Genomic DNA, 7,317 nt, shown 5'->3' with positions numbered 1-7,317 from the left:
TTGTTTCTTTATTTGTTGGTTTACCATATTCTAACCTTTGATGCTGTAGTGCCAAGGCTCGATTAAGTAAGAAAGCCAAGACCAGTGACCATATTGTTGATGTTGATCCGGAGAAGACTCCAGAGCATCATGGCAATGACCCTGAAGTTGCTATAGACAGCTCTGCTGGGAAAAACCAAGATGCTGATGCTAACTTGCCAGAGGTTGAACCGAATGTAGAGGTTGATACTTCACATCCTCCTGCTCCTCCAAGTCCAACAGTGGAACAGCGGGGCTCAACTGCTGATCCGCCAAGCCCGGCTAACAAACCGCCAAGCCCTGTTAAAAATGTCAATTCATCCAGTCCGGCCAAAAATGATGACGTTGTTGTTACTGGTACTGCATATACCGCCCCTGGTAATCCGGTTGCTCTATCAAAGCACACTGCCAAGGATGAATATTTGCTGCTATAAGCAAGGGGAAGGAGAAAACTGATTTGTCAGCTTATGTCAATCTTTCTGCGCAAGACCTTCACTCCGGCTTCTTGAACCGGCTTTACACAAGCCGTGATTATGAAGCCGGTTTAGTAAATCTGATGAAGGAGCGCTATGAGGTAAACAATTTTGCTCTTTGCTCTGTACCTTCATTGCATTGTAGCCCCCAAGGGCCGGTTTGTCTTTAGAAAGTCAAACCGGGACTTCGTATATTCCATACTGTACTTTATGAAATTACCTTGTGTCTTTCTGATCAAACACACATTAGCCCCCAAGTGCCATGATTAAAACTTGTATTAATCCTTGGGACTTCAATAATCAGCATAAAAATGATCCGCATTAGCCCCCAAGTGCCAAGTGTATAACTGGTTAGATGCTTGGGACTTTAACAAAGATATTAACATGCTCTCTTACTGTTGCAGAGTGAGATAAGCCAACAAGTCTCACAAATTGCTGACCTTCAAGAAAATCTGAAATCCCAACAAGCAGAAACCAGCAAGGCCGAAGATGAGTTGAAAACCGCCTTAACCACCATGGAGCAGATCAAGGAATGGTTCAAGTCTAAGCAGGCCAACTGGGATACTGAAAAGGCTGGATTGCTGAAGCGGGCGGAAGACGCTGAATCAGCTCTTAAACCGGTGACGGAAGAGCTTACTGGATTAAAGTGCCAAGTCAATGCCATGACCTCTGCAATATTTGGTAAGCACTATTTACCAAGGCTTTATGAATATTCCGCTTTGAAATTTTCTCCAGTTTAACATGAACTTCTTAAACTGCTATAGGTAGGCGCATTGCTCATCTGGGTTCTGATATGTGGGAGAAACTCAAGGCCGCGTATACGCTGATTGAACAGCTGTATACCGGCGTCCAACGGGTTATCTGCGCCACTTCTTATGACAATGCGGCTCCAACACTGATCAAGGACACGCTGGACCGGCTATCTATGATGCCAGTGCAGATAGAAGAGTTGAAGCGATCCGCTGCCCGGGCTGGCGCTTTACTAGCACTGACTCGAGCCAAGGCATGGATAGCTGATCTTGATCCGGCTGATATAGCCAAGGGCTTCCCCAGTGCACAAGAAAGCGACGAAGTATTTGACAACGACGCCCTCAAACGGGTAACAAGGGAGATGCGTCCTCTGACGAGTCAGTTGGCAGAAGAGGCTAACCTGACGGTTCCCCGATCCTTCTATGACGCAAACAACAAACAGGTTGAAGCTGTTATCCCTGAAGTGCAGAACCTTGTTCCACCAATCCGTAAGCACACTTACGCTCCTGACGTTGATCCGGCTGAGCTTATAAGTGAAGAGGTTGTCTTTCAGGCTTTAACCCGGATTGACTAGACCACCAATGACTTCCGGCCATTGGATGGGGAGGATGAGGCTGAACCAACGCCAGATGACCCATCTACTTCACATCAACCCGGCGATGAAGCTTAATCTATCAAGTCGGTTGATACGTCAGAAACTACCCGTTGTGAAACAATTCCATATTTTGGGCCTCTGAATGCCTTGTAATAGGGTAGTAAAAACTATTTTGATCTGCTGCCATTGTGCGGGAGATACTTTACGTGATCCGCCATGTCAATGCCAATTTTGGTTTAGATATCATAATATGCAACTCCTGTGTGTGCATAAAAATAAACAGGGTCCTGGCGGTTTACCGCCGGACGGTTCATAATGCCCAAGAAAAGGGCTGATTGATAATCAAACCGTAAAAATATGAAATGATTCATACCAGTGATGTAATTGGCTGGTTAACTTTGATTGTAATAAGGGTGAAAACCCAAATCTGAAATTCTTTGTATAATCCCATCATGTACTGATGTTGTATAGTAAGTCATACCGGGTGATGATGCACACCAGATGATCAAAGCTGGTGACTGGTAGTCAACGCCAGGCCAGGTTAACAAACTCCGGTTTAAGAATAAGGTCTGTCAACGTGTAGTTGCAAACCAAGCCGGTTTAAAGAATACCGGGCTAATAAAATGACTGACCAGATCAAGAAAATCGGTTTAACATAAAATTCAGCAAAACACAAATAAAACCGTGTAGTCGAGGCTTTTTGAGGGCTGCCAGGCCCAAATTCGAGGCTTTTTGTGGGCTGCCAGGCCGCTGAGTTGAACCATTTAACAAAGCCTTTTAAGATGGACCTCCAGCTAACCAATCACCGTTTTAACTTTGACAAGTGCAGGGTCTCAGTGAGAGTAACTGTCAAACATTCGGAGGGCCGTGCCAGGATGACCTGGATAGGAGTGTCTTACTTGATGAAGGCAGGTTAACCCGGGGTTTTAGGTAAATATACCAGGCTTCCAAGCCGTGGGTCGATACCCAGCTACAAGGGTCCATTCAAACTCCTTGGTATTTGACACAAGAAGCCCCCTATAGGACCAAATAAAATGTAACCTTTTCCCAATTTTAGTGTTTGGCAGATTTTAGCTAACTTAGGACAAGTCAAGCAATAATCACACAAATCAAGCAAGCATGCAAAGAGTATATAGGCAGCGGAAATTAAAGCATGCAACTTGCAAGAAGGTAAAGGGGAAGGGTTTGGAGAATTCAAACACAATTGGAGACACAGATGTTTTTGGCGTGGTTCGGATAGGTGGTGCTATCCTACTTCCACGTTGATGGAGACTTCAACCCACGAAGGGTAACGGTTGCGCGAGTCCACGGAGGGCTCCACCCACGAAGGGTCCACGAAGAAGCAACCTTGTCTATCCCACCATGGTCGTCACCCACGAAGGACTTGCCTCACTAGCGGTTGATCTTCACGAAGTAGGCGATCTACTTGACCTTACAAACTCCTTGGTTCAACTCCACAATCTTGTCGGAGGCTCCCAAGTGACACCTAGCCAATCTAGGAGACACCACTCTCCAAGAAGTAACAAATGGTGTGTTGATGATGAACTCCTTGCTCTTGTGCTTCAAATGATAGTCTCCCAAACACTCAACTCTCTCTCATAGGTTTTGGATCTGGTGAAAAGAAGATTTGAGTGGAAAGCAACTTGGGAAAGGCTAGAGATCAAGATTCATATGGTAGGAATGGAATATCTTGGCCTCAACACATGAGTAGGTGGTTCTCTCTCAGAAATGGCAAGTTGGAAGTGTAGGTTTAGTCTGATGGCTCTCTCCATGAATGAAGAGGAGGTGGAGGGGTATATATAGCCTCCACACAAAATCTAACCGTTACACACAATTTACCAATCTCGGTGAGACCGAATCAACAAACTCGGTCAGACCGATTTTAGTAAACCTAGTGACTGTTAGGGTTTTCGGTGGGACTGACATGCATCTCGGTAGGACCGATATGGTTAGGGTTAGGGCATAACGTAATCTCGGTGAGACCGATTACACAAACTCGGTGAGACCGATTTTGCTAATTAGCTAACCAGAGAGTTGGTCAGGTGAACTTGGTGGGACCGATTTGCTCTTTTCGGTGAGACCGAAATGTTACAAAAAGGAAACAGAGTGTTCACATTGCAATCTCGGTGGGACCGATCCGCTCTTGCGGTGAGACCGAAAAGTTACGAAAAGGAAATAGAGAGATTACAATCCCATCTCGGTGAGACCGAGATCCCTATCGGTAGAACCGATTTGCCTAGGGTTTGTGGCAGTGGCTATGACTATTGAACTCGGTGGCGCCGGATTGAAAGAATCGGTGTGACCGAATTTGGCTTTGGGTTTAGGTCATATGTGGATGTGGGAAAGGAGTTCAGTGTTTTGGAGCATATCACTAAGCACATGAAGCAAAAGGCTCATTAAGCAACACCTCATCCCTCCTTGATAGTATTGGCTTTTCCTATAGACTCAATGTGATCTTGGATCACTAAAATATAAAATGAAGAGTGTTGAACTTTTGAGCTTGAGCCAATCCTTTGTCATTAGCATTTTGAGGGGTCCACTTTCGTCATCCATGCCATGCCATTCATTGAGCTTTCCTGAGATAGTAGTCTTGGAATAGCATTAGCTCAATGAGCTATATGTTGTTATGAATTACCAAAACCACCTAGGGATCGTTGCACTTTCAATCTCCCCCTTTTGGTAATTGATGACAACATATAGATCAAAGCTTCGATAAAAGATAATAAGATTAAGAACATCGTCGCTTCGAGAAGTATGTGATAAGCACGAGCTCCCCCTAAATTTGTGCATATATTAAGATTTGCTTTGGACTGCAAATGCACAAGAGATTAGGCTCATGGGTTACTCTTCCATGTCACATACATCTTGGTGGAGCGCTCAGAATAATAACAATGAATACATGCACTCATCACCAAGCAAAGTGAATGATCACATAGGATAGATAAGATAAGATAATATCATCGAACATGCATAAGTGTAGCTTATGAGCAAACACATGATCATCAATGTCTCACAAACATATGATAGTATCTCAAGCACTCAAAAGCAAACAAGTTTAAAAAACCACCAAATCAAGAGAGAACAAAAGCAACACTCTCTCTCTCGAAGCCTATGATCTATACATTTTTCTCCCCCTTCGGCAACAAGTTACCAAAAAGTTCCTAGAAAATGCATAGTGCTAGATCGACTCGCAGGCTTGATCTTCTGGTGGAGGTGGAGTCTGGATCACTCCAAGGATGAAGGCTTCTGTTGAAGTGGATGGAGCTGGAGCTGAAGTAGATGCTGGAGCTGGTTGGGCTGGTGCTGTAGCTGGAGCTGAGGTGGTGGCTCTGGTGTCTGGAGTTGGCACTGCGGCTGACCTCTGAGCTCGTGGCACTCTGGCAAATGCATCAGTAGTCGTTTTGCCCTTCCTTTCCTGCATGTCATCTTGAAGTTGCTCTACTGCAGACTGAATCTCTGTTACTTTTACATCCAAGTCATAGAACTTTTGTTCCATGATTCTCTCTAAGCTCTCCTGATTTTGAGTGAGGGTGGCCAGTCCTTTCTCAATCCTCAGTGTAGATGCAATCAAGTAACCCAGCTGTTCTTGCTTGTTCTTCAAGAGATATTCAGATGCCTCCTCTTGAGTTGGCATCCTGGCAGCTTTCTCCTTCCTTGCCTTCTCCTTCCTTTCTTGTGCTCGAACAGATGAAGGATCATTCTCATTCATGACAACCTTGTTGTCCTCAGAGTCTGGATAAAGTGGAAAATGCTCCTTATCCAGCAGATATTTGCCCTTGCCCATCTTTGAGTTTATCAATTCTTGGATCTGAGGGTCATATCCACAGCTCCTCTTCTGGTCTGCTGCAGTTCTCTTAATGGTTTCAACCATTAGGCTCATGACTTTGAACTTTTGTGGCACATCAAACAAATGCAACATGTTGATAGCATGCCCTCTGACCATATTATGATCTCCAGACTTAGGGAATAGAGTGTGCCTCAAAATCCAGTTGATGGTTGGCAGCCCTGACAGAAGAAAGTGGATTGACCCAAGCTTGTGAGTCTCTAGGGCATCATCTGGAATTTCCTTGTACATGTGTGCCATGGTGTTATGATCCATCTTCTTCTTTGCATAGACATCTAGGTCATCTTCATGTTCCACTGGGGCATTTATCATCTTTGCCCACTCCTCAACAGTAGGTTGGTACCTCGTACCTTCTGACATCCACACTATCCTTCCATCCGGATAAAAGTGTGCTGTGGAGTAGAATTGCATGATGAGTTCATCGCTCCAGTTTGTGAGCTTTTTCCCTACAAAGTCTGCTACTCCAACAGCAACAAAGCTGTCTTGCACTCCAGGATAGTGCTCTTCATTCTCCTTGATGTAGATCCAGTCGACCCACCTCATGTCACAGACAATTGGCTTCTTGTCAAGCAGAATGGTCTCATAGAAATCTTGCTGCTCCTTGGTGTGGAACCTGTAATCCACTGTTGTTCTTCTCCTCGTGGCATATGGATCTGACATCCTCGATAGCCTTAGACCATTGTCTCTTCTGATCTTCATATCTTCAGCCACAGGATGAGCATCATTGTGGTCTGGTATCTGGGGCTTAAGTTTCCTCAGAACTTGTCCTTCTTCATCTTCCTCCTCTGCAGCCTCAGGCATAGGAGCCTTGTTTTTCTCAGCAGCTGGAATACTCCTAGTATTCCTCTTTGGTGCTGACTTGGCCTTGGAGGCAGCTTTGGGTGCTTCCTTGGGCTTGGATGTGGCAGCCCCAGATCTGATTGCATCACCCATAAGCTTAGGTGCCTTTGGTGCTGGTGCAGCAACCTCTTCCTCATCTTCCATCATGGAAGGTCTCCCTATGACTCTGACTGTGGTCTTCTTGACCCTCTCTTTCCTCTTTTTTCCTTTAGCAGCAACTGGCTCTTTGGGTGCAGGCTTTTCAGGAATCTGAGTTGAAGCTCTGGCCTTTGGCATAGGCTGCCTGCCTGCTGGCCTTTTGACTTTCAGGCCTGGCTTGGTGCTCTGAGCTGAGCCATATTCCTTCTTGAGCACTACTTTCTTGGAAGTAGCTTCATCTTCTTCTGCTATGTAATCTTTATCCTCAGAATCTGAGGTTCTCTTCTTCCTTTGCCTCGTTGCAGCTTTTGGCAAATTGCTTGGGGTACTCCTGCTGCCCTCATCTGAAGAGCTGGAGGGACTAGTGCCCTCACTCATCTGCACTTTCTCTTCTGACCTGTTCTGGCTATCACTCTGATCAGACATGATGCAAACTGTGATTGCTGACCCTGTGAAGAGTTTATAGATGAGGTAGAGTAGATGAGCATCACAAAATGCAGAGTTTTTGCCAAAAGATTGACTTGAAAATTCAGTTTTAGTTTTCCATAGAAAGCATTTCGGATCTACCGATTTTCAAACTCGGTGATACCGAAGCTGTTTTGGAACCTAAACTGATGAACTCGGTTGGACCGAGTCATAGTTCGATGGCACCGAGGCAG

At 45.1% G+C, this 7,317-nt stretch overlaps 1 pseudogene; it reads left to right on the top strand.

Annotated features, from left to right (window-relative positions):
- Positions 1-1,419: 1,419 nt before the first annotated feature.
- LOC119279058 overlaps positions 1,420-7,317 on the top strand; it is a 29,932-nt pseudogene continuing 24,034 nt past the window's right edge.

Source organism: Triticum dicoccoides, chromosome 3B, assembly GCF_002162155.2.
Source record: "Triticum dicoccoides isolate Atlit2015 ecotype Zavitan chromosome 3B, WEW_v2.0, whole genome shotgun sequence".
Taxonomy (NCBI): domain Eukaryota; kingdom Viridiplantae; phylum Streptophyta; class Magnoliopsida; order Poales; family Poaceae; genus Triticum; species Triticum dicoccoides.
The sequence above is the reverse complement of the archived record's forward strand: the minus strand, read 5'-3'. Positions and strand labels throughout refer to the sequence as shown.